Source organism: Nyctereutes procyonoides, unplaced genomic scaffold (assembly GCF_905146905.1).
Source record: "Nyctereutes procyonoides isolate TBG_1078 unplaced genomic scaffold, NYPRO_anot_genome, whole genome shotgun sequence".
Lineage (NCBI taxonomy): Eukaryota > Metazoa > Chordata > Mammalia > Carnivora > Canidae > Nyctereutes > Nyctereutes procyonoides.
In genome coordinates, this window is record NW_026575082.1 from 25,480,433 (window position 1) to 25,501,177 (window position 20,745).

Genomic DNA, 20,745 nt, shown 5'->3' on the forward strand with positions numbered 1-20,745 from the left:
TTTAAGATTTTTATTAGTTGACTATTTTAGAACTAGTGATAGATTCTCATGTTTTATTCCATAAGAGGTCTTTTTTAATGGAAGGCTCTTAAAATAGGCATGAATAGGCGCCTGGGTGGCTCAGTCCGTTAAAAATCTGCCTTCAGCTCCAGGCATGATCCCAGGGTCCTAAGGTCGAGCCCTGGATCAGGCTCCCTGCTCAGCGAGGAGCCTGCTTCTCCCTCTCCCTCTGCCTGCTGCTCCCTGTGCTTGCGCTCTTTCTTTCTGTCAAATAAATAAAAAATAAATAAAATAGGCATGAATAATTTTATGCTTTAGGCACTTTTATTCTTAGTATTCCTATAAATATAGAGTAAACTGGTTCAATTTATATCTTTCTTGATCTCATGTATTTCTTATTTTTTGTTCTTCTCTATAACAAAGAGGGGTTATATCAAGGAATCATGTAGGAGGGGGCTTTCTATGCTTTGAGAAAGAGATAAGAGAAGATAAGAGAAAGAGATAAGAAGATAATCATAGTAAGAGTCCTGAAAACCTTAAAAAAAAAAGACCAAGGAATAATTAAGTCAAGGGTAAAAACTTAGTTTTCTTTCTTCCTAAATATATCTAGTTATCATTTTTAAAGCATAGTTCCTCCTCTTCCCTTAAAAAAAAATACCCTTTATGTCATCACTTTTGCTTTTCACTTAATTAAAGAAAATAGGGAAATATCTAAAATACCAACTTATGTAAATCGACTCTCAGAACTGTGAGGGAACTTGAGAAAATAGGACATGAGACTTGACAGCCTGGTCCTGTACCTCATAACTCGTACTGTCTTGATCAAAAAATGTGTTCTTATGCCTGACTTCAGAGTCTTGCTGCAGTGAGTGTGGTTGCTTCCAGGCCGCCCTCACCGGATAACGGCCGTCAGCCTCGGGCTGGAGCCGTTCAGATTCTTAAGCATGTTATTTAAAGTTTTCCCTTGGCTTTTTGTCTCCGGGGTAGTTGATCCTTGTGTCTGTGGCCGTCTGCCACCGCCCTGGGCCTCCTTCGGGACCTTTCCCTGGCGGGCGGGCAGACCCCGGGGCCGGGCCGGGCAGAGGGAGGGCCAAGCCCGTGTCCCCACGCCCCGAGCCGCTCTGGCTGGAAAGGAGCCCTGTGTCCTTTGTCATCAAGCGAGAAGTTCAGGCCCCTTTGCCCTGAAGAGCCCCCGGGCGGCACCTGCTCCAACTCCACCAGCCGCTCGGCTCAGCAGCTCTACCCATGCGCGCCCTCCGTCCCGCGAGGCCTGGAAGGGCCTGAGCACCAGCGAGCTCCTTACTGCGCCCGTTAGTGCCCCGAGGGCCTTACTGCGCCCGTTAGTGCCCCCAGGGCCTTACTGAGCCCGTTAGTGCCCCGAGGGCCTTACTGAGCCCATTAGTGCCCCGAGGGCCTTACTGAGCCTGTTAGTGCCCCGAGTGCCTTACTGCGCCCCTTAGTGCCCCCAGGGCCTTATTGTGCCCCTTAGTGCCCCGAGGGCCTTACTGTGCACCTTAGTGCCCACAGGGCCTTACTGCGCCCGTTAGTGCCCCGAGGGCTCGGAAAGGCCCCTTTGCTGAAATCGGGCTGCACCCGGTGCCTCGGTCCCTCCTGCTGCACTCCTCCCCTCCAGCCGCCCTGCCGGGGTGTGGGTTCGGGCAGCAGCGGGGCCCATCCCATCCGCGCGTCCTCTTAGCCCGGCTTCTTTCTAACCCGCTGCGCCAGGCCAAGCTTCCAGACAAAAGCCTCTTGAAAAAGATTTGAGAACTTTTGATCCACATGTGAGCCCTTTGAAAAACCAACCCAGGACGCTCTCTATCTCCACTGATGATGTTTGCCACCGTCTCTGCTCTACCTCAGCTACTTTTATTTAGAAACTGTGCGCCGAGCCGACTGCAACATTCGTGGCCCCTGGGGGCGAGCGGCCGCGTGGCGGCTGGAGCAGGACAGCACCGGCCGCTCTTCCCCCTAGAGCACAGAGGGGCGCTGGCCTGGCCGCCACACGGGAGACCGGAGACGGGAAGGGAGGCTGCAATGTTTGATCCTCTCTGAGGCAGTTGCCCCTACTCAAAATCAAGTCAATATATGATTTGAAAAAGCGTATGCCCGACGCACTGTGGTATCCTGGATTGGATACTGGAGCAGAGAAAAAAGACATTGGTAGAGAACCGGGAAAATCCGATGAGAGCTGGGGTTTGCACCGCTGTTTAGTTTCTTGGCTTGGACAGATGACAGCGGTTATAGGAGATGTTAGCATTAGGGGAACCCGGGTGAAGGGGACCGGGGACTCTGAAGACTACCTTTGCAATGTTTCTGATAATAAAATTATTCCAAAATAACAAGGATATTTTAGAGGGGCCCCGGCTCAGCCCTAGACCGGCCTTGTATGCACACACTTTCATACTCACTGGGTGGAGCCGAGGAAACGGAGGCGGGAAACGGACCACCTGTACAAGGTCTCACAGCAGTTTCCCAACGCCCCTTGACATTCCCTTCCTGGCAAGGCCGCTTTTATTTTTTGAGTCTTCCCATGAATTAAAAATAAAGAAATGGAGGGGCACTTGGGTGGCTCAGTCAGTTGGGCATCTGGCTCTTGCTTTCGGCCCAGGTCACGACCTGGGATCGAGCCCTGCGTTGAGCTCCACACTCTGCGGGGAGTCTGCTTGAGATACTCTCTCTCCCTCCTCCCTCCCCCCCACCCACATGCTCTCTCTTTCTCTCTCTCTCTCAAGTAAATAAATAAATCTTTAAAAAGGAGAAATAGAAAATTGGTGTAAAAAAGTTTTTTTTAAAGATTTTATTTATTTATTCATGAGAGACACAGAGAGAGGCAGAGACCCAGGCAGAGGGAGAAGCAGGATCCCTGCAGGGACCCTGGTGCGGGACCCAGGGTCACACCCTCAGCCCAAGGTCACACCTTCAACCACTGAGCCACGCAGGGACCCCAAAAAGTTTATTTTAAAGGCATATTTTTCTCAAGTTGCCTGCATAGCTCAGTCAGTTAAGCATCCAACTCTTGGTTTCTGCTCAGGGTGATGAGATTGAGGCCCGTGTAGGGCTCCCTGCTCAGCGCAGAGTTTGCTAGAGAGTCTCTCCCTCTTCCTCTGGCCCTCCCCCTGCTTGCACACACACTCTCTCTAAAGATGAATAAAAGAATATTTTTCTCTAGAATAATCTGGGTTGTTTGCCTCTACGTCTTTGGTGGGGGGTGTATCAAGGTCCCAAGTCAAGAAAAACATGTCAACATGTAATACAGCTTTGGCGTGCAGGAAAGAATCGTCAAGGTTGTGACCTCTCCACGTCCCGATGAAACTATCTGATCATATATTAGTGCTCTTTCCTGTGCTGCATTTTCCACCTTGTGTTCTCCGCTTATCTATAAATTACTGACTCATTTACGTGCTCCCTCATTCAATGACATTTATAAGCCAGGTATGGACCATAATCCTGGGGAAAAGAAAAATAGCAGAAGCAAGCGTGGCTCCTGCTGGTAAGAGTGGATAAGCCGGTGGGGAATAAGCCTGCGGGGAGACGGTTGTTAAATGACGTGGGTGCCTCACGCCTTCCCCTTACTTCCCATCAATTGCGGTGGCTCAGGCATTTCCTGAAAATATGGCCAACCCTCAACAAGCTGGTCTTGCCATGAAAGGAGTTGGCTTCGTAGTTCACAGTGATTATTCTGAGCCTCCTCCCCTCTGCTCTTCCAACAGGAAAGCAGTGGTTTATTCTTTGTGTTTATTCAGGTAATAATGCTCAATAATGATTGTGCTTGAACAGTAATATGTAAGACGATTCTTTGTATTCCTGAAAAAGCAAAAAAAATAAGTATTTTGCTTTTATTCATCAGGCAACCAATGTCTTTGATTACTTCTTATTTTAAAAACTCATATGATTAAGTAGGAGACATTATTATTTTTTTTTTAAGTAGGCTCCATGCCCGGCGCGGAGCCCGACACAGTGCTTGAACTCATGACCCTGAGATCAAGACCTGGGCTGAGATCAGGAGTCGGACGCTCAACCGACTGAACCACCCAGGCGCCCCAGGAAATTATTTAAAAAGGCTGATTGGTGCTTCCTTTTAAATGTTGTAGTATTGATCACTGATTTGAATCGAGGAGTTCTAAGAACAAAAATGCATCTAAATAGTGCTTTTTTGATACAGCGCCTCTAAACTTTTTGAGGAAAAAGCCAACTTTTATATCCTGGATTTGTTGTCATTCCTGGAGGCTTTTGAGTGGGTAGATGATAGCAGAGGGCATGCGTGCGTGCGTGCGTGTGCGCGTGTGTGGGAAGGCTGAACAACATAGCTCCTTACGCAGAGCTGGAAGGAAACCAAAGTAGGGTTTTGGCTCGATACTTTTTTTCTTAAAGGGCATCTGGCTGTAAGGAGGTTGACTGCCATTGAGTTGCCAGGACCTCTCGTAAGAGGTTGAGCAGTCTTCCTGTCTGTGAACAGCTTCATCGGGAAACTACTCCAGACAGCAAGTAATACACTCTCGTTTCTATACTCAGGGAATACTTCTGGACGTGTAGCCCTCCTTGTGCTGGCCTTTCTGGCCATTTTCTTCGGATCCCCTAACCCCTGTTTGGTCATCTTTTCCTTGCCAAGTCTCTCAGTGATTTTCCCTGGGATGTGAAGAATGACTGCGTGTTGGCTAAAGACCCTGCCCTGAGTCTGATCCCTCCTCTGTGCTGCAAGGTACAATATACACCTTTGTGGCCATTCTATCATGTTGTCGTTTGCTTTAGGTCCGTGAATTAAAGAGAGCAAGTCATCACCCAAGACTTACAAACACTCGGCTTGACGGTTTGTCCACCTCTTAAGCCTGCGCCCTGGTCATCTCTGCGGCAGAGACAGTTGCATTTTTAGCTTGAAAGATAAGTGCACATATGGAAGATGTGGGTTAGGGGGAAGGGCATTTTGCATTATCTGTTGCAGATCAGAAACTCTAAATTGATCATACGATGTATTAGCAAACGGAGTGTCGATGGGTGATGAGGAACTGGCCGATGGGAAGTCCAGTTTGGAGGAAGAAAATGCCTAGGCCTGGTGGCTGAGGCTTTATCCTCCTTTGGAGAATGGGTTAAATATTTTAGGTTCATCTGCAGGCCCACATTACGTATGAGATATATATATATATGACATTTAATAGCACTGCGTCCTGGCATGCACTTGAACCATGCTGAGAGGATGACAGCCAAAATGAGCTGGATCGTGTTCCCACTTCCTTGTAGGATTGCAGACTCTGAAGGAAAATGATAGTATTCTAGTTCTTTTTTCTTTCTGGAAAAGTCCGCATTACACTTCAGCATGTGTCATTGCCAGATACCGCACAGGTTTCAAGCGTGTCCCTCTCTTCCTACCCAGCTAACAAACTGAAAGCCAAAGAAATGCAGTCCCTTCCATTTCAGGTGTTAAGACGTTGCTTATTACGACTGTCTTCACGGTCGATGTCTCCGAGTCCAGCGATTTATGGGGTGTATCTGGATTTCTTTTTTTTCACGTGGTCAGTGGAAGAAAGTGGCAGGGGTGAGTGGCACCCTGTATATTAGGAGAGGAACCAGCGAGGTGACTGGGGGTAGCATCCTCCAGTTTGTGAATTTGCTCGGTGGTTTGTCAGTAACGGACAGCTTATTACTCCATTTTGGTTGGCTAAGGAGTAGCAGTGGCTTCGTTTCAGCAGATAAATACTGAGAATTGGGATCCTTAGTAAAATTAATGACAGCTGGAGGAATTCCCAGCTGCACGTGTAACTGGAAGTGCTTAACTACCCAATTAATCATGAATGGATGGATTCAGTACAACACAAAATACAATCTGCTTTTGTAGGGGTGGCTTTGGAAAATTGGAGGCAAGCATTTTTCTCTATCGAATGCAACCATGAGTGGCTAGTAAAGTGCCACACATTCTTTTTTAAAGAGCAGTGCAAAGAAATGTTGCTCCCTCCCTCCCTCTTCTCTCTCTCGCTCCCTCCCTCTCTCCTTCCCTCTGTTCCTTCCTACCTACCTACCTACAAATATTTATTATACGCCTGCCTCGTCCATGTTGGAGGCACAAAGATGAAAAAGATGCAGTTCTTATCCCTTTAAGTAGTTATTGTCAGGAAGGTAACACCACATACAAACAATGACAACACCGTGGGTGGATGAAACAGAGTTTACCACATGGACAGGAGCAAAGGACCTTCTCGAACAAGACTCAACGCCCTGTACAAGGCAGGTTGGTATCAGAGCACTTTGCACTCCTTCTTCAACAAGTATTTTCTGGTGCCTACCGTGTGCCACCCACTGTGAATGAGGTATATTTGGAAAAACATGAGAAGCATTTTATGACGGGAGCACGTTGGAGGAGAAAGATGAAAGGTGACCCTGAGTGTTGGCAGGGGACAATTTAACATATCTTTCTTAATAACGTTGCCCCGCTTGTGTTTCTTCTTGTAAAATGAGTGAACAGACATTTAAAATTTTTGTTTTAGCTTGATGTCGACGAAATAAAGAGAGTAACTAACGGGACAAAGATTTTGAGTTGATTGAATACAGGCTTATGCGCGGTCTTCGTAAATACGAAGAAACACACTGTTGATGTCTATAGGTAATAATACTAAAAATATTAACTTTTGAAAGTTGCTCAGCAAGTAGATCTTAAAAGTTCTCATCACAGGGGCACCTGGGTGGGTCGATCGGTTAAGCATCTGCCTTTGGCTCAGGTCATGACCTCATATCCTGGGATCCAGCCCTGGGTCAGGCTCCTGGCTCACAAGGAATGTACCCCGCTTGTGTTCTCTCTCTTTCAAAAAAGTAAAATCTTTTTTTTTTTTTATAAAAAGTTCTTATCACAAGAAAGCAATTGTAACTGTGGTGGATGTTAACTGGACTTATCGTGTGATATTTCACAATATCGAGTCATTATTTTGTACACTAATATTTTGAATATTATTCAAATACATATCGTATTTTGAAGCTAATACGATACGTCAATTATACTGCAATTTACAGAGACATACTGAACGAATCACGGTTCAGCATTCATGGGCGGAAGGAGGCCACAGCACAGGAAACTGCGAGTTTTCTCACTTAGAAACTTCCCAATGGCTAGCAGGAACCTGGGCAGACGGCAAGAGAGGGATTAGAATACCTCCAGTCTGGGGGCGCCTGGGTGGCTCAGTCAGTTAAGCAGCTGCCATTGGCTCGGGTCATGATCCAGGGTCCCGGGACCTGGTCTGCATTGGGCTCTCTGCTGGACAGGCAGCCTGCTTCCCCCTCTCCCGCCTGTGCTCTCTTGCTCTCCTGCTGTCTCCGTCTCTCCAATAAATAAAATCTTAAAAACAAAAAAAACAAAAAAACTCCCTCGAGTCTGAAAAGAAACACTAGTAATAATTATTTTAACTAGAGGGCCGCCACCAAGGGCTCAAAAGAACTAAATGGAAGAAAGTTTCACGCGTCACAAATTGTAGAATAAAATTTGGTGAAAATCATGGTAGTTATTTTTTTTCTTTAACTCTACTCTCACCTCATTCTACAGTTTTTGACGTGACTTAAAAGAAATATAAAGCCAAAAGTTAGCAAAAGCAAAGATCGGGGTCGTGGAAAATGCAGCTTAAGAGAAGGTGTGTACCAAGAGGAAAGTCAGGACCCAGCTCTGAGCTTCCTGGTCGTTGATGCAGAAAACAGAGTACAACCAACCGTAGGATCCTTGTCCCCAAGGAGGAGACGTCCCAGGGCAGATGACAACCTCGCTTCTCTTGTCTAGAACATGAGATGCTGGTGTTTGTGAAGATCCGGCCTTCACTTATCAGCGGAGGTGTGAGCCCACCGTAGAGTCCGCCTCCCGTGATTTCGGGAGCGTTTTCCCCGGGGGAGCTTTCCAGGGCCTTCACTGGGCCTCGTTGCTACAGAGAGCTTACACGGGCTCCGCTTGGCGCCGTGAGCGGGTGAGCGGCCACGTTAGCCACCAAGGTGCCTCCCCTTCAGCTGCGTCCAGTTGCCCTCGCGACGAACCGTCTCCTCGTGGGCCGAGGGCCTAGTGACGGGCTCTCCAGTCCGAGGCGGGGGCCGCCCGTGTGAGCTGCGTCGTCGCCTCCGGGTCAGCATGGACGCAGCATCCCATGCGGAGCGGTCCCAGATCCTCCTGTGGTTCGGGTTTCCTGACGGTGTCACGACCTGCAGAAGGAACCGGGCATCTGGAGTTCGTTCGGGAAAGCATGAAGAGGCCAAAGGCGTGCTTCTCAGACTCTTACTCCTGAAATGAAGCTCCCACCTCCGCCAAGTGAGGCATTTATTTTGCTTTTTCATCACTCTCAATTTTTATGCTCCCTCCTTCTCAAGAGCTCCTGGAACAAATCCAAAGGAACCTTCCAGTCGCAACGTCCGACACTCAATCCACATTCCTTTTTTAATGCTTTCTGATCTTTTTTTTTTTTTTTAGTAGGAAGGATTATTTACTAATTTTATGACATGGCCTTAAACTTCTATAGCTTAAGTTGGGAAACTTCTCCCAAAATATGAAGTCAATAATGAGAATTTTTTTTGAATCCGTTAAAGGACTCCATATATCTTTCCCACATCTACTACATTTTTTCTCTCTTACCAGCTCTGATTTTTCTTTCTCCTTGTCTCTGCTGAACAGAAGCTAGACAAAATGCTGACAGTTTGTTGTTAGATTTAACACAGTTAAAAACAAACCATGAAAAATATTGGTCTTTGAGTTGAAAATGATTAAATTAAAAAGAGTTTTTGTTTTTGTTTTTTCACCAACTTTATCACCTTTAGGCAGCGTCTAAGACAGTGCCTGGCACATGCCAAACAGTCAGTAAATTGTCTATATTCCCTGTATCCTCCCAACCCTTTTTATTTATTTAATCCCTGTTCTTGCATAATTTTTTTTGTTACTAATGAAGTAACATGCAAGCCCACCTCCAACCACATTTTTCCCAATCATATTTCTTCTTTTGTAATTCTTCATGAAATGTTCGTTTGCTGTTTTCGTTCACTATCTATAGCATTTTGTATGATCCTTTTACTTAATTTAAATTCAATTAGTTAACATATGGTGTATCATTAGTTTCAGACGTAGTGGCCAGTAATTCATCAGCTGCATCAACCCCAGTGCGCATCACATCACGTGCCCTCCTTAATGCCCATCACCCAGTGACCCATCCCAGCATCTTACATGTTGTTTTAGAGAAGTGACAATAAGAAAGAGCATGAAATTTGGAGCCAGATGAGTCAGAGTTTGCTTCTCCCATCTCATTTTTTAGCTGCGCAGCTCTAGGAAAGCGTGTGAGTCCAGCCAAGTGTTCTATGTATGAGTATATATTTGTAGAAAGAGATTTCTCTGCCTGGTGGAAGGCGCATCTGAGAGCTGACATCAGCACCGTAGCATGACTCTGTGGACACCTCCAGACTTCTAAGCCCTCCTGGAAGGGTCTCCAAGAAGAATTCTTAATCTTCAGACTCCCAGAGCTTGCTGCCAAGAACCCCACAGCAGGAAGATCAGATTCCTTGTGGAGAGACAGAGACTTCAAGGGCATCTGCTCAGGAGCCAGGGACTCAGCCTCTGAAGGGGATCCTAAGGACACAGGCCACCGAAGCACATCGTCCTACAGAGCTGAACCAGCTCATCAAATCCCTTGTTTACAGGAAACCCAGGAGATGCGAGGCACCCGCTCTCACAGAACCAGCTCTTCCTTCAGAAAGAAACCATCCTAGGGAAGCAGCCCATGGGGAGATGGAGTCCTCCCAAAGGGTTTGAGCCTCCTCAGGTCTCCTGGCCTCCAGACGGGGCCAGGATCTCTCCCAGGACTAGGTTTGCACATAGAGCTGAGCCGCCATGAAGAGCTTGGCACCACATGGAACCAGGAGCCAGGCCAGCCCCCCATCCTATGGCCTCATGGACTCTTCAGTACTTCCATAAAGTCTCTATGGCGAAATATAGTCACTTTGGGGTTGGGCTTTAACATGTGGGTTTTGCGCGGATACAAGCATACAGTCCATGGCAGCAAGTTAATGTGTGTCTACAACAGCCCTTCTTCACTTACGAACTAGCACAGTCTAGTTCCAACAGACCTGGAGGTAGCGAATAAAACGGTCTGAAGAGATGCTAGAGTAGGAATGGGTGATACGCGGCACCTGTTATTTCAGTAATTTGTTTTTCAGACATATATGGTAAAAATGTCCCATGATGATGTTGAACTGGGTGACTTTCTTTAAGATTGTATTTATTTGAGAGAGAGAGAGGAAGAGAGTGAGGGCAAGCGAGGGCAAGAGAGGGTGAGGGCACCAGGGGAGGGGCGCTGGCGAGGAGGGGCCCAAGTGGGCGGCTGCTCCCGGGACCCTGCACCCCGGACCCGGCCACGCAGGCCTCCCCTCAGCCCTCTCCAGGCCTCGCCCTTGCTCTCCTGCCCCTGCCTTTGTGGTTGCCCCCCCCGACACCCCCCGATGTCTCCTGCTGTGGGCCCACTCCCCAGGCCCCTGACACCCCCTGATGTCTCCTGCCTTGGGCCTGCTCCCCAGGCCCCCAACACCCCCCGATGTCTCCTGCTGTGGGCCCGATCCCCAGGCCCCCGACACCCGGGCCCCCTGCCCCGCCGGCTCCCAGCCGCCTCCCATGCTTCCCCCACAGCGCCCACCTGCACAGGGTCACCCCAACGCCTGGGCTGCTCCTGCTGCACGGGGAACACACCTGACTCACCCTCTGCACACGGGAGGTGCTTGTCACCGTGAATCCCTGGGATGGCAGAGAGCCGGGGTGCCTTAGCCTTGTTAGGGCCCTGTGAGCAGGGCCGCTGTGCGAGGGGCCATGTACTTGCTCCATCCCCGCGGGGTGCCCAGACCCTGCTGATGGTCACTAGTTTGATTCACCCGTTCACACATGTATTTTTAACGACAACCGGAAGGCTTCCTTTATTTGGAACTTAACAAAGACCATAAAATGCTTCGTATTAGTGAAGCGAGGCCGCAAGGTTAGAGCCAAGTACCTATGCACGACTTCCCGCCGTGGGTGCAGCAGCTGCCCTGCTTGTGCGAGGCCCATGGACTGACTTCTGGCCTTGGTTGCTGGTGTCGGTGGCACCTTACTCCGTGGACAGAGGCCGGTATCTCGGGGCCCTTGTGCTTCACTCTTCACTGGCCCAGCGTCGCTATGTTTCTGGTGAGACAGTGAAGCTGCTTTGCTGGAATATTCCTTCCTCACCTGGAACCTCTCTATTCGTGAGGCAGAGAACCCGCCGCATATGCGTCTGCATTTGCCTTAAGCGCACCGTGCGGTTTCACGTTCCCTGCGATAGTGCAGGTTGTGGGGTGGTGGGGTGAGGGGGGGGAGAGACTTTGCAGGACGTGCTCACTGAGGAAAAGGCTTTCCCCACTAAAGGGACATCTGGTCTCCTAGGTTTTGATGGGAAACCCTACTCCTCCTCTCAGGCCTCGCTTCACCTGGGCCTGGGTTCTGCTGTAAGACCAGTGTCACCCTTAGCCACAGACACTAGAACACTATGGTACTCCGATATTTGTTAATTTATTTCAAATCTAGCCATTTGAATCACGTTACGTCTATGGTTCATGAATTTTTCCCATCTACTAACAGGCAGGATGAGTGTGGTAACAAAAGGCCTGTTCTAAGTGACTTTACCCCGACTTTAAAATGGCAGTGTTTTCATTTTTTAAGCACGTGTTTCAAGAGGACAAAAAGGGTGAGAAAATAGAGGGGGAACAAGAAGCGAAATGTCATTAAGGTAAAGCAGCTGCTGTCTCATGTTCTCATGGAAATGACGAAGGCATATTTGTGGCTGAAGACTCCATGTTCCACTCCGGAAGGGAAGAGCGTCTTGGCGGTCGCCCTGTGACCCCACTCGGGATCCTAACTGTTTCTGAAGGGCTGGCTCCTTGTGTTGAGAGGGCTGGGCCTGAAAGCCGGGGCACAGGTGGGCCAGGGGGACTGACCACACCCCATCGCCGTGCAGCCCCAGCCCTGGCCGACTGCAAGTGGGTGCTGGATTCTTAAAGAGGAGGCCAGCGCATGAGCCCTGCTAGGGGCCTGTCGCTTGGAGCCCCCCGCAGCCCGGCGTGCATGGTGGGTCAAGGGCAGCGTTCCTGCACGCACAGGGCAGTCGGCTCAGACATGTTACGTCCTGACGGGAAGACCAGACCGACTGCCTTCGGGCTGCCGTCGACGGGGGAATGCCTCCTGAGGAGACACGGTGGAGCTGGGAGACAAAGCCTGATTCCTAAACTTCATTTTAGCCCAATGCCTTTAATGGTTTCAGTACAAGTTCTTGCTAGAACATTTAATTCCTATCCAGCTTAATTAATGAGAGCGTTCAATCACTATTCATTTTTTACTGACGTTACGTTGGTTTCCGGTGTGCCGTACAAGGCGTCGGCAGTCCTGGGCACTACTCGGTGCTCAGCGGAAGGGTGCTTCAGGCCCTTCGCCTCTCTCACCTGCCCTTCATGCACCTCCATCCATCCCGCAGCCACCACTTTGTTCTCTGTCTTGAAGAGTCGTTTTTTTTTTTTTAATTGTCTCTTTTCCTGGGTTTGTTTTTCTTTGATTGTTTCTTTTCCTCGGTTTGTTTTTCTTTGTTTCTTTTCCTTGGTTTGCTTTTCTTTGATTGTTTCTTTTCCTCGGTTTGTTTTTCTTTGTTTCTTTTCCTTGGTTTTCTTTGTTCTGTTTTGTTTCTTAAATTCTATGTATGAGTGAGAGCATGTGGTACTCGTCTCTCTCGCTTACTTCACTTAGCATTCTAAGTCCATCCATTTTATTTACCCAAAGAAAACAAAAATACTAATTTTGAAAGACATGTGCACTCCTGTGTTTATTGCAGCATTGTTCACAGTAGCCGGGGTAAGGAACTCTCCATACTCATCAGGAGACGAGTGGGTAAAGAAGATGTACGTACGTACTGGAATATTACCCAGTCATGAAAAAGAATGTGGTCTTGGCATCAGCAATCTATTTGTTGGAGAGGGGTCAATAACAGCAAGCTGGGCTCACCCGGGGGACACAGGGCCCCGATACATCCATCAAGTGAAGCATACTCGCCCCATGCTGAGTGCCTCCTCCACTGAGTGCTTCCGCTGCTTATTCTGAGTGTGTGAGCTTCACAGCAGGGGCAGGAGATCGGTCACTCTGCTGCTTTTCAGACAGGAAGCTAAGCATGTAAGAATGAAATGTCTTGTCCAGAAGCAAACATCTAGTGACTGACTGCCTTAGGGTTCCACCTGGAGCAGTCGAGCTTCAGAGCCCAAGGCTGAACTGCTTTTTCCCTATTTTTTCCCATTCCAGCTCCCTCTCCTTATGTCATCTAATGAAAAATAACAATGATCAGAATAAATTAAATCAGAGTATGACTTCCAGACTCATTGTCATCAATAGTTTCATCTCTTGGCTTGTTTTTTGTTTGTGTGGCCCAAGAGAGTCCCTAACAAAAGGTGAGCAGCTACCAGTTTTCTCTCTAATCACTCTGGACATATTGATGAGCTAATGGATAGGCCTGAAGAAGGGGGAGATAAAGCCCATAGGTCTGATGGTGAAATCCTTAATAATAGTTGAGTATATGTCTTCTGACGTCAATGCAAATGAACACCCCGTCTTCGATTACTTGAAGACCTAACTCCTGGCACCATAAAGCCATATTTAAGAACAGATCTCAGTGGAATCTTAGAGATCATCCAAGAGATGCTCTTGCTTGAAAGGCACATCTCGGCTTCACTAGCTGATAGCTGGGTGACTTAGGGCGTTCAGCTTGACCCGTCAGTAAGGCCTCAAAAGAACTTTGGAGAGAAATTGAGATAATGTGCTAGAGAGAACATCCTGGTAATTGTTAGTTCAATTTAAATGCAGAAAAAGAGAGAGAAATTGATTCTCCTCTTTTTTTTTTTTAATGCCTCCAACCTCGATGATCTGCCCGTTGAGCAGCGTCTACCAGCACCTCTGCTGGGCTCAGTCACTAGCCGTCAGCAGCGACTGTAGAGCCAGTCACACTGAAGTCCACCGAACTTGACCAGGTGCACAGGCTGGGCGTATTACCAGTGACGCTAAGCCTTGTTTGCTTCATTGCCCAACGAGCTCTGTCTCTTACAGGTTTTCTGGTGATTAGACTAGATAACAACTGTAAAGTGCTGTTTTATTCTGATTAAGGCCTCATTTCCTGGTTCCAAAGGTCAAACTAAGGATAAGTCCTTTTCCTCCTTACTTATTTATTCGAGAGAGAGAGAGAGAGAGAGAGAGAGAGAGAGAGAGAGAGAGAGAGGCAGAGACACAGGCAGAGGGAGACGCAGGCTCCATGCAGTCCTAGAACCCCGGGGTCATGCCCTGGGCCAAAAGGAGACGCTAAACTGCTGAACCACCCAGGGATCCCCGAGTCCCTGTTTTATAATTCAAAAATAGCATTTGTACCTAAAACATTTGCACTACTAAGTTACATCAAGTTGATTTTGACTTAAGACACACAGGCTTCACAAACTTAGGACTTTGGTTGGTAACCAAAGAGAAAATCTCATATATCAATCTAGCCTGGGCTGGTGCTTTTCTAGGAAATAATCTTTTTCCAAGAAACCACAAATTAGTAAAAGCGCTTAACTCTAACTATAGTACGTGGATATGGACATAATAAGTGCTCCGTAAATGGTAGTGGTTATTGTTGGTTTTGATATTATAATGATTACTAATATTTAATGTCACCTATCAAAATTATCACTTAGGGTTAATGCACTCTTTTTGTTTTATTTTAAGATGTTATTTATTTATTCATGAGAGAGAGAGAGAGGCAGAGACACAGGCAGAGGGAGAAGCAGGCTCCATGTAGGGAACCCGATGCGGGATTCGATCCCAGGACCCCGGGGTCACGCTCTGGGTTGAAGGCAGATGCTCAGCCGCTGGGCCACCTGGTGCCCCTAATGCACTGTCTCATTCAGGAAGTAGTTGTGAGCTCCTCTGGGGTACAAGGCTTTGTGCTGCTCACTCTGAGGACAACAAAAGCTGATAAGACATGGTCCCCCCGCCCCCTGATGAAGTAGATGCTTCCCTCCAGCTTCTGTTACACCTGCAGCTATTCTGGGGGAAGCATTTCTGCTCCCGATGACACACCTGGATTCCTTTAGCTGTCAATACATATTCACTCAATGACAAACTTAACAAAAATATTTCTGGTGAATTAAATGTGATTTTTTAAAAATCAGTTTCTTAGGCTCCAGAAATAATACACAGGTGAGACGTAAGTCCGTTCCATCTATATCTATATCATCCTTCCCTCTATGTACCAGAAGGAAAGGTCGTCTTTTTTTTTTTTAAGATGTTAGTGATTGCCTGTAGCTACTTTTAGAAGAAACATATTTACTATCATTTCTCTACTGTGACTCTCAAAACTGCACCACAGGAGTAGTGTTTTGTGGGCTACTTTTCCAGCACTGTGGGGCAACACGAGAAGGAAGCGTTACTCAGTCACTTTTCCAGAAGGGCCATAGAAGTCTGCATTTACAAGAAACTATTAGTCACCTCATCCCAGGACCTGCATCATCCCTGCATCATCAGGATGCAGGTCTGCATCTACCAGCAGCATATCCAGAGTTTCCTGAGCAAATACCCTCATTTCCTTTTTAACATCTCAGCTGAGACTAGATTAATGCCGCTGCGGCTGCTGCCCTTGAATGAAGACCTTGTGCTGTGGCTCCTGCTTCCAGGGGCCGCGATGGGGGGGGGCGGCAGGTGTAGCCGCCGGCACTCACCTGGGTCACACGCACTGGTCAGAGGCTCCTGTGCGCCCCGACCAGGCAGGTTCTGGGTGGCTGCCCAGCGCCCGTGATGCTGCTCGGTGGCCTGTGCCGCAGTAAAGCCAGACGCAGGAGGCCAGCTTCCCAGCAGGTGATCTCTTTCCCTTTTCCCCAAAGGAGAGTGAGCTCTCCAGTCTCACCATGCCCACCTTGACGAGACAGTTTCTTACTGGATGCAACAAAACAAAACACGAAAAAAAAAAAACAAAAAAAAAAACCATCCCCTGATCGTGACTTCTTCAACTTCTCTTACCCCTCAGGCTCACGGAAGGTTTCTGATTTACTGTTAGTTGTGTTCACTGACGTCGCACCTTTTCCACATTTGTACATTAATAGGCACTGATTATCAGTTTTTCCCAGATAGCATCTAGATGAAGTGATCCTTACCTTTTGTTCTTCCCCCAGTACATTAAGTAGAATCATAGGAAACTGCAGTTCTTAGAGTACCCCCAGATGCAAAGAACCCACCGCCCCGTTACCGCCGTCACCGGTGATTAAGCGCAAACCTGCTCTCACCCACATTCACCTCCTTCCCCACTGCCCCCAGTGGCCCTGGCTGATGTGGACTTCCCCTCCATCTCCATCTGGGCCTTTTGGTCACTTCCAAGCCCTTTGGACTTGTGAGGTCAGTTGACATCCTTCTGCTATTGCACGTCCATTAGTGGGTCTTCTTGGCAATTGAAAGGAACGGGAATCTGGAATTGGGTGATTACAGGCGTTGTCCAACTAGTCAACATAACGAGAAGAGCGAGGTTGGTTAAGCTTCTAAATGAAATAAGTTATGTAAAACAGTTATAATAGAACCCATTAGTTTGGATTCCACTAATGAGATGATTCAGGACAAAGCTGGCACTTGGTTTTTACAAGAAATAGCCTATAGAAAAGTAGTATAAACACAATTGGAGGAGCTATTGTTTAAATAGGTACTTCTAGGTACTCAAAGGAACCTTAAAATTTCCTATCAAGAACTAAAATGCTGCACGGAAACCCTGTCATTAAAGTGGAAGCTCGAAGAAATCCACGGACCAAAACTTTGATAATCTACACATACCATGCGGAGTTAGCAAACGTGCCTTTTGGAAAGCGGCCTGCGGTTCACTTTCCATGATCTCAGCCATTTCTTTACTTGCATCCATCGTTCCAAATTAGTGAAATTTTAGCATGTGATCGGTGGTAAAATATTGTAGAATGTTGTTTTATTTAAACAACTAAAATGTTTGACTTAAATTTTTGCATCTGATTTTGTAGAGGACATTTTTTTAAAAGATTTTATTTATTTATTCATGAGAGACACACAGAGAGACAGAGACACAGGCAGAGGGAGAAGCAGGCTCCCTGTAGGGACCCCGACGTGGGGCTCAATCCCGGGACCCTGAGGTCACGACCTGGGCCGAAGGCAGATGGCCAACTGCTAAGCCCCCCACCCCCCGGCGTCCCCTGTAGAGGAAATTTTTTAAAAAGGTTCTGCCCACACTCCTGCCCACTGCACTCTGCGTCATGCCCTGTGATCGTGGCTAGAGGAAGGTTCTTGCTGCCTGTCTTGAGCTCAGATGCCTCATCTGTAAAATGGAGATAATCATAACCTACTTCATGGGGTTGATGGGATAATCTAAAACCTGTATGTTGACCACTCACATAGGGCAGGCCAGGTCTGAGGACCCAGAGAGGGGGTTCCCACAGGACCAGCCAGAAGGGTCCCTGGCTTCGTGTAGGATGGAAAAACAACGTGAGCCAGGAGGAAGTGAAGGCAGAGTTTGTTGAAGGTACATGTAGAGAAAGAAATGCAGACAGGACCTCCTGGAGACTCAGAAAAGAACAGAGCACGAGGGTCCTCTTTGCTTGAAGTCTGGGTTTTGATGGGCAGTTGAGGCCTGGCGCACATGTCCTCTGAGGCGTCCAGGAGCTGGCCAGAGCAAGGACAGGGCCAGGTGTCCTTCATAAGTCATTCATTCCCTGGAGCCGGAGTCTTGGCATCAAGGTTTTTGGAGTCAGTGATCTTGAAGAACGTTTATGATGACGCCGCCTGGTCACTCCTTCGATGTTACATGTTGCCCCAGAAGACTCCAAAGATAGCAATACCTGTTCGTCCCTTGTGAGGAGGCGGTGCTGCTTGCATTGCAAGGCAGGTATAGAGCGAGACGGGGTGCAGGTCCCAGCAAGAACAGAGGCTGGAAGAGGAGTGAAGGGGATAAAAAGGCAAGGGGTCCCTTCAGTTCCATAAAAAAAGTAGGGGTTGAGGAAGCATTTATTCTCTTCCCTTTATGGCCTTTTCTGAGCACACTGCTCTGCTGCCCTTGCTGCTATTTGAAGCCCCCAGGTGAAGCCTAGATTAATGGCTGGGGTTGACCTCCAGGTCTTCTGTCCAGTGCCCAGCCTCCTAATTACAAGAAATGGCGCAAGGCACCTTAAGGCAGAGTTAAATGTGATCTCTAAGGTTCGGTTTCAAACATGCCTTGCTCAGCCACAGTGCCAAGAATGCACACTAGCCCATGCTCTGGATTAAGGTGACGAAAACCACAATTCTTAAAAAGAACCCAAAGACCGACTCCTATTGTGTGTGTGTGGGGGGGTTGCTGACCTTACACGTTGCACCCAGTAAGCATGAACCCTGGTCAGCTAACCAACCATCCTGGAACTTAAAATCATGGAGAAAAAAAAAAAAAGATGTTGACGGGAGCAGGCATATCTTTCTCTGAAGAAAGCTGAGCTGGCACTGGGCACCCGTGTCCTCGGAGACAGCAGCTCCCTGTCAGGCTGGGTGGCCGAGCAAAGAGCTCCAGGTATGTCCGGGGAAGAGGGCAAAGGAGAAGAAGGTACCTGTAGGAAGGCAGGGCCGGATCGTAGATATTAAGGATGCCGAGGGGCCTTTGTGCTTAGGGCAACCTTGTGGGTCGTTGCTATTTCCCCATCTGCCGGGGAAATCTGGGGAAATAACCAAGAAAGGCAGTGCGGAAAGGTGCGCGGCCAAAGTCATGGCAAGCTCGGTGGGGACACCGAGCCTCAATCTGTTGGGAGCAATACGTTTCTCCGGGCACTTCATCATCGCTTAGTCCAGGTTAGTGCAGCTACTAAAACTCCGCGTTTTCACCAAGGTGGACATTCACTTGTCTGATCCGGCAGCGAAACCGATGCTTGGAACGCGCCGCTCGCTGCGGTGGCCCCTCGGGGGGAGGGGGGTGTAGTTGTCTGACTCCGCGTTATTATTATTTAAAGTATCATTTCCCGTAATAATAAAATGAATTATTTTATTTATCATAGAAAATAAAGGAAAATGAAATTTTAAGCGTTTAAAAGCCAAACGAGAAAGGCAGTTCCTCGTGGCCCTTGTCGCTTGGAGGGCTCTGTCCCCGGGGGCCGGCGGCGCTGAGCTGGGGGTGCTCCAGGCCCTCGGGTGCTCTGGGCCCTCGGGTGCGCTCGTGCACCGTCTCGCGCTCTGGCGTCTTGTTAGTTCAACAGAACGACCCAGAAGGGTTTCACTGCCGTTCTGCGGGGAAAGATCTCAGCAGGTGAGCCGTGCTTCCTCGTTCTGCAGTGGCCGTGGGGCCCACACACGGCAATAGGTGACCACCCGGCTGAGCCGCCCCGTCTGGCCTGATGCCTGGAAGCTCCGGCAGTGGCCGTGAACACATTTTAGTGTCACACACTCATCAAGTCTCCCTCCCCCTTACTCTTCCGTGACATGACCCTAAAATATGCGCAAAACACAGTAATAAAACACAAACAGTAGAGTAGAATAATGAGATACAAATACTAAAATCCTTCATAAGAAGGGAAAATGTATTCCAGTGTGGAAAGGACAAGATCCACGAGTGGACGGATGCCTGGGTCTCACGGGGGGTGGGGGGGTCCGGGAGGGGCTGCGGGTAGCTCAGGACTCTTCAAAGGTGGTGGAAAGGCTCTAATATTGGATTGTGGTATAGACCATGTTCTGGAAGCTTATTAAAAATCATTGAATTAGGGAACGCCTGGGGGGCTCAACGGTTGAGCATCTGCCTTCGGCCCAGGGCGTGATCCTGGGGTCCCGCATCGGGCTCCCCGCAGGGAGCCTGCTTCTCCCACTGCCTGTGTCTCTGCCTCTCTCTGTGTGTCTCATGAATAAATCAATAAAATCTTAAAATCATTGAATCGTACATTTTAAATGTGTGAATATAAATCATGCCTCAGTAACACTTTTTTTTTTAAATAATAAATGAATAAAAGAACAAGCTGTAGATCCTGAAACCCCGGGGCAGCCAAAGCTGTACTGCCGACAAGGTGCAGAGCTTGAGTGAGTCAAAGATTAGTTGCTGGCATTTCATGAATCTCCCTAATGGTGGCAGAAGGAGGGGCGTTCCCTCTCCACCCAAGCACAGGAGACGCGCCAGGGTGTGTATCATCATCCTCGTCCGCGGGGGAGGACGTGGACACTCAGAACGTTGAATCTGTTGCCCAAGATGTGTGGCCGGTAGGACCCGGCAAGGGCGTCAAGTGCAGCCCGTGGGTGCCTCCTCCCCGGCGCCAGGCCCCCTCTCTGGGAATGGGGGGCCCTTCCGTTATTTGACTTGAGGCCACTTTCCTTCCTCCACAACAACAGTAAACTGATGCTCCAGTGTTTCTATCACTGTTTTGTATTTGGTGCTTGAGATTCGTGAAAAGGCATGAATCTGTTTTCAATATTGAAAAAAAGGCAGAGAAAGAGTCTGAGCCTTATGTTAATGGAAAGATAGGCATTTCTTTCTTTCTTTTTTTTTTTTCCAAGATTTATTTTAGAGAGAGAATGAGCAGGGGAGAAGGGCAACGGCGGGGCGGAGGGGGTGGAGAGGACCCTCAAGCAGACTCCCTGGTGAGCACAGAGCCGGGTGCAGGGTGGGCGCTCAGGACCCCAGGCCATGACCTGAGCCGACACCCGGACGCAGCCACCCGGGAGCCCGTTTCTTGGGCGTTCGCTACTATGCATTATGTTACGGCCTCTAAATGGTGTCCATGCATGTCCACGCA